The following is a 7,863-nucleotide window of genomic DNA, read 5'->3' as shown; positions in this document are numbered from 1 at the left end:
AGGTAAGGGGTTCTTTCTAAATCGACTTGGCTGATGTCTTTGCTAAAACTGGATTTTACAAGGTTGTACACAGATGGGCTTAAGAGAAGGTTCAGAAGCCTGACTTGAGTTTGGTCAAGCAGAAAATCTTTGCCATTCCTAACACCAAGATTGAACACACTTTGCCATATTTTCTTCCTATTTCTTTCTCTTTCCCCTTATTGGAATAAATTAAGAGCAGGGGTTATAGCTCAGTGACACAGCATGTGCGTAGTATTCAGGAGGCCCTGGCTATGATCCCTAGCACCAAAATCAACAATGAACAAAGCCAACAAAAACGAAATAAAACATTCAAAGACACAGTTCTCATGTCACTTTGTACCCCTCCTCTATGCCGTTTGCTCACCTTCCTCTCTAATTTCCACCACAACCCTGAAATGGATCATGCCTGTTGTTTCCATGGTTACCAAATATGTTTTCATCATTTAGTAAAGTAGAAAACTGATTTATGTGCTTTAAAATTCTACAGAATGTATCATGATTTACTTATCATTTTAAAACAATATTGAATGGAAAATGCAAATTACAGAATTATGGAAATCCTATGGCACTTAAAATGTAAGAACTTGATTTATCTGTAGTAACGTGAATGAATCTTAAAAACATATTATGCAGTATAAACATTGGTTTTGTAATAATCTAGTGTTGACATATATAAATCAAATTTAATAACTCTTGCAGCTGTGTGATTTGATGGCATATAAATATACAATTTATCCATTTTTGATTGAAGGGTATTTAGCTTGTTTCCAGCTATTTCCTATTATAAGTAATGATATAATGGACAACTTTGTACTTGTCTCTGTGCACTTGTATAAAAGACTCTCTAGGGTATATGCTGAGTGGAAGAAATGCTGGCTTATTGATTAGATACATTTTCAACTGCTACAGGTATTTTCAAATTATGTTCGAACTTACATCATTTTATATCAGCAAAATATAAGGTATTTACTCACACCCTAACAATTCTTTGTGTTGTTAGACTTTTAGAATTACTGAAGACATTTCCCTCCCTGATAATGAGTTTGCACATCTTTTTATATATATAATTAGCATGAATGTTTATTCCTATATAATTCATATATATATATGAACAAGCTATGCACATTCACATGTTCAGATATATGAATTTGGGTGTTTGTTTTTTCATGTTGGATATAGGAGTTTTTCTCCAAATTTATCCATTACATATTTTGAAAATATTTTTCTGCTCTCCATGTTCTTTCTTCTCACTGATCATTTCTATTAAGTCTAATTTTTTTTGTCAAAAATTTTCATTATAATTTGTGCTTTTTTCTTGTTTGGTAAATTGCCTATAACCTAAAATCATAGATATGCTCTATATTTTCTTCTAGATGATTTGGGCTTTACATATTTAGATATTTAAATAGGGAGACCATAGAATTATACCTTAATAATAAGAAACAGAAAAGAAGCACCCTTAGAATTATTTGTTAGTGTAAATGGAATTGAACCATGAAACGTGATAATGATGATATTGAGTTAAATAACACTTTTGACTATTGACACATGATTTTTCCTCTTTGCTAATCACTATCAAATGGGTCTTAGAAATATTTAATCATTTTAACATCTGTTTTCTAAATCAAACTAGATGTCCTATAAGATTATTGAACTTTAATATAAATTTGTCTTGTAAAAGTTCATTGTATTTTATTCAAAGTCATTTGGAAATTTTTATAACAATATTTTACAAAAGGAATGCAAAACCAATTCATTTTTTGAGAATCTGCATAAACTGAAACTATTAAAAACTGCTTGCAAACAATTCTTTATAAAATCTTCAGGACCACAGCAAATGAATCCTCAAATAGCACACAAAATTTAATTTGACATATCTCTAATGATCTCAATTTATATGATGAATGTTTGGCTCTCCCTAGAAGGTGATACCATTTTCACACATACACACAAAACCTAATAAACCTTTCTTATTTTATGTTCAAAGGGAAATTACAGAATTTGGGGTTGCTTGTCTTTGAAGATTGGGCAAAAATTATACTGCACAATGGTCTAGATATGCTAGACTTTAAAATTTGCCTGTTTGTTTTATGGTCTTATTCTTTAAAAATTTAACTTTTTATAGTTTTCACTAAAATAATAATTGTACACATCTATGAGGTACAGAGTGATGTTTTAATACATTTATAAAATATTTAATGATTAAATCATAGTGATTAGCATTTTCATCTTATCATTTTTGATGTTTGAAGACTTCAGATTTCTCTCTTCTCTCTTTTTTAGTAGCCTTCTATAAATTATAATCAGTCCAATGTGCTGTAGAACATTAAAGCTTATTCCTTCTAACTGTAGTTTTGTGCCTGTTATTCAACTTCAATACATGCCTTTTTTTCCTAGTTTTTTTATTTAATAATTTCATACCAAATCATATTTTTTTCTCCTTCAGTTTGCTCAATTGATTCCTATATTTTCCTAGGAAATATATTTTTTCTGAAATTTAATTTGAAATCCAAAATTTTAAATTTACTGACATAATATTATTGATTTTATTCTAATATTTTAAAAATTACTCTATATAATTACATTCCTGTTTTCTAAATATTGTTTGTGTTTTCTGATTTTAATAGGCTTTTCATGATTTATCTGATGTAATAATCAGTGCATGTAATCAATTTTTAAAATTCTTTTCATCTTCTTTATGTATAAGTCATTAATTAGAAATGTTTGAGTTTGTAAATTTATGTAAAGTTTTCTAGTTCATATTTTTCATATTGATTTCAACACCATCAAATGCACACTGTAAACTATAGGTGCCAATAATAGAAACAACAGTTTTAAAATAGATTTACTCAATTCTGTCCTTCTGGATGTATAAGTTTTTTCAAGTTGACCTATGAACCATTCTGCATGGCCTCACAGAGACCAGATCACTCAGATTGTGTTTGAGAAATAGGAGTTATGTTACACAATGGAATGCTATTCATGACATTTATATTACATGTCTTTGCACTCAAAGGATTTTTAAAAAGATTAATTCTACCAGGTAAGATCACTTTTCCCTCTCCTTTAGCCATCGTGAACTTCAGTCTGACCCAGTGACCTTTCTCTGAGGATCTCTTCAGTGTGACAGGATATCTGTACTTCCTTGTCAGAGCACAGACCATAGAAATGTTCAGTTCTTTAGCAATATTTGAACTTTAGACCAGTTTCATATTTGGGCCAACACAACAAATTTCTCCAGCTGCATAAATACTCCTCCAAACCAGCCTTGACCCAACCCTTTGTTTATTCCTTTCTTTCCCTCAAGATCGTCTGCCTGTTTGCTACAATTTTTTTTCATTGTTTTGTGTGTACCAGGCTTTATGGTAGACAGAGGGAATACAGCAGGAAACAGGCAAGTATGAACTCTGCTCTCTGCTCTTAAGAAGCTGGTGTCTAGGCAAGAAAGCAGATCACACAAGCACACGTACACACCACACACACGCCTGGCCAACACAAATTGGCTATGATTTAGCATTGCAATAAATGTGATGGAGACAGTTGAGAAGACATGGTGTGCCGCGTCCCCTCGCCAGCAAAGGAAACACGACACAGGATTCTTCTTTCAGCAGTTTATTCAGGCCTTTGTTTAGACATGTCTTTTAGCTTCTACTACTACTCCTACTGCTACTACTACTACTACTCCTACGTGCCCCAGCCTTAATAAAGCAGATAAAGCCCCAATGCACAACTGCCACGTGGATCTTTCTCATAGGGTGTTTTACAGCTACGTGCCAACTCTCCCAAAATAAGGAGTTGTTTATCACAGGCCACGGCGCTTATCAGCGCCATCTTGTAATGGCGACCACAGTGCACAGAAACGGCTCACCACAATGGTGACCCTTCTAAGGGGACAGGGCAAAAGAGACTAACAATGATGCCTCGAATTTTTGAAATCACCTGAATCAGAAGAATCTGTTAGTGATTTGTCATTTTCTGCAAGCACAGATTTATGAGAGCATATTCTGGAATCTGTTGAATTCACATTCTGTTTCCACTTTTTATCTAATTACATTGGGTATATTTCTTAACCTCTGTAAATGGGTTACTCCCTAAAAACAGCAAATAATAATGACGCCCACTTCATAAGATAAAATGCAATAATCCAAGTGAGGTAATAAATTATTGGTTCATAGTAAACACTCAGTAAATGTTGGCTTCTCTCTGGTAAATTCTATTCTTTCTACTCTATCATTTTGCAAACTCCCATAGCAGCTCTAGAATTTCTTGTGTGTAAACTAGTTCTCAACTACTCTTTTCCCTTTGCTTACCTCCATGTATAAAAGTCCCTGACAGGACGGTTTGTCCCCAGGTGGGCAAGGCCAGGAAGAATCCATGGACCCAGAAGTGGTGCCATAATTACCTGAATTTTTACCAGAATCTTTTGTTTGCCTGTGGAAAATTTTTTACTTTTATTACTGATTGATTCATTGCTTCTTAACTCTCTCTGCATACTATAATAACTTGAAGGGTTTTAAAATATTACAAACATCAATCCTTAGTAGATCAATAAATTCAGAAGCCTATGGGTCAGGCTTCAGTCTTTGTATTTTTAAAAAATTACCTATGTAATTCTAACCTGCATCTGAGATTTTAAAAAAATTATTACATTACACACAGTTCTTATGGACATTAGTCAGAGAAGACCAAATATACACCTACCATAACAATAAACATAAAATCTATTAGTGGGGTTATAAAAACCTTTCATCTTGAACACAATGTTTCAAATAGAGCTACTTGTAAAATAAAGATAAAACAAATTAACAAACCCCACAACATGATAGCATTTAACATTTGAAGAATTCACTTTATTTTGAAAAGCAAAAAAGAGTAGGGATGATGATTTGAATTTCAAGGGACTTAGAGCTTAATATACAGTAGTTTATGTGTCAAATCAAAAATAAAATAATAAAAATTCTAGCAAATTAGAATTTGAAGCAGAAAAATCATTAAATGGAACACAGAATGTAATTTTACCTTAGTAAAAGTCATAATCCCCCATGATGATATAACAATTATGAGTCACAGTTTCAAAATACAGAAGGCAAAAGATATGTGGAATATGAGAGTAATTTACAGAAAGAAAATCACTGTAGGAGATTTTAAAAACATCTTTTTTTTTTTCTCTTGACAGATCAAGGATATTGAAAAGAAATGACAGAGAATCTGAGTAATACTGTTACTAATGTTGAGTTAATAAATATATATTAGTCATATACATGTGCCAGAAGTATTTTTGGAAGGAAATATAAATTATGTAATAAATTGAAAATTTGGATTTGGGCCACAAATATGACAGATTTAGAAAGAGAAAATAAGAAATAGGATGGGGAGAATAAAAAAAAAGAAGTGAGCTAATGTTCCCTTTACAGATAGTAGTAATTAGATGTTCTTTAATTCTTTTAAAATTTATCCTATTTTGTTTACTCTTTCCTCTTTGTATTGAAAACAGTAAATCTTTATTACATAAAAAGTATAAATTAAAATAATTGTTACAAGAATGAAGTGATTCAGAACCTTATCACCCACATAATCACACTACATGTATTACTAGCAAAAAGATATAAAAAACTTGTTGGCTCCTCTTATAAAACCATTAGGAAAACCTGCAGAATATATAAAACTAGGTTTATTAAATTTACTAAGGGAAAACATTTTGACACAGCTTCACTATGTCTCAAATGGGAAATCCTGGGAAGGGTGCCTGTGGAATTTCAGGAACGGAAGATAGTTATGGATGGTTATATGGCATAAGATAGCAATCATATTCAGGGCAGGGACTTGTGAGCTGTATAAACTAGGTGATTTGCTGAAATAGTCAGTAGTTTTGGGTACATGTGGATCTATACGGTCACTTGTTGCTTGGCTTGAAATGTAAGTTCTAAGATTTTTGTTTAAACATTTATTTTAGTTTAGATTGTTTGTGTTGCTGGTAACAGTTTGATATAGTTTCTCTCTTTGCATGCCACAGTGTTTTCTTTTTTAGGTGGTGATTTCGTTATTAATTAACCTCTTCACACACAAAAAAATTGTGGCCATACAATATTCCAAGTTATTTACCAAGTTATTTTATCACTGAACATGTAGACGACTTTCATTTTGGTAATGTTAGATATTGTTTATATTTTTGAATATGTTAGTGAGCACTTGCCAATTATTTTCTTAAGATAAATTCCTAGAAGTGGTATTGCTAAATCAGAGAATTTTAAAAAAAGGAAATTTTTCAAAAAAAATTTTTGAGGAAAATGATCAAAGTACTGGTCAGAGAATATATACCAGCTGAACATGGATGGAGTTTTGTTTTCCCTCAATCTAGTCAAGATCCATTCACCAAATATTTATTGAGTGCCTATTGTGTATCAGGTAGTACGTAATGCTTGTGTATGAGATTTACATGATAAAGAATTTTATGATTCATGATAGTACAGGAAGTATATGCCCCTTCTGTGTGGTGACTCTGTGGAGCAGAATAGGAAATTCCTGGTACCTCTAATACTTGGGTAGGGCCATGTGTTGATAATTCCTTGATTATATAATGGGATTATGTATATTAGTTGTTCAGTTTTCTGAGAGTTCCTGGAAATACTCTGACACTGACCCCAAGATTAGAAAAAGAATCTTTAATATTTTGGGGGGTTGGGGTGCTGGTTATTGAACCCAGGATCAACCAGATGCTAAGTATATGCTCTACCTCTGGGCTATGCCCTCAGACTATTATATCTATCACGTTTTCAATCAAATAGTTGATTGACATTGTTGTCTTTATTTGTTCTTTTTATTTTCAGAGGAAATAAAAGAGACAAACTATGTTTATGGCTTTGAATGAATGAGAGAAATGAACTTGAATTTAAGTGTTTTCTTCCCTACTTTTTCTTTCTTTCTTTTTTTTGGGGGGAGTGGGTGGGTATTGAGGATTGATCCCACAGATGCTTTACCACAGAGCTACCTCCCCAGCCCTTTATTTATTTATTTTTATTTTTGAGACTGGTCTTGCTAAGTTGTTTCAGGCCTTGCTAAATTGCTGAGGTTGTCCTGGAACTTGTGATCCTCCTGCTTCAACCTCTGGAGCCACTGGGATTATAGGCTTGTGTCACCAGGCCTAGCTCCTCCTTACTTTCAGATTAATATTTAAAGTTACTTATCCAAATGTGAATGATTTTAATGTGAGTTTTAAATTAAATAAAGAAGTAATAAAAATCCTTCTATTGTGCAAAAATGATTACTATTGGCACTTGAGACTAAATTTAGAATTTTATTATCTTCAAGAATGCAGATCACCTTAAAGCTCCTATTCTTCTTATGTCTTTGCCAACTCAAAGTAAACAGGTTCTGAAATTATTTTAGGTGTAATTTTCACATCTTGAAAACACAATGACCAAGGAAAACAAACAAATTTTCCTTCCCCACTCACATAAACAAACAAATAGCAAACAATAACAGAGGGTGAAACAAAATTTCAATACTCAAGAAGGGAATTATAAAAACCTTGATATATGTTTTTTAAATCACCACTATCACCAATAAAAATCTTTCAATCATAATAGTCACATTGCAGCTTTTCTTAAAACATTAGCAGTATTAACTTCTCTAAAATCTTGTCCTTCCTTTCTCACTGTATATATTCTTTTATTTTTGACCACCATAATATTTGTTTCAAGAAAGCAAAACTTTGAAATTTTTATGAGGTACTCTGAAAGGATCTGTGATTCATGACCCAAAATTCTAGCGTTCTCACACTGCATTGGGTAAAACCATAAAACACCCTACCATAACATGTGCCCAGTTGGTTGGGGAGCACCT

The sequence above is a fragment of the Urocitellus parryii genome, chromosome 3 (genome assembly GCF_045843805.1).
Source record: "Urocitellus parryii isolate mUroPar1 chromosome 3, mUroPar1.hap1, whole genome shotgun sequence".
Lineage (NCBI taxonomy): Eukaryota > Metazoa > Chordata > Mammalia > Rodentia > Sciuridae > Urocitellus > Urocitellus parryii.
This window is presented reverse-complemented; position numbering follows the sequence as displayed.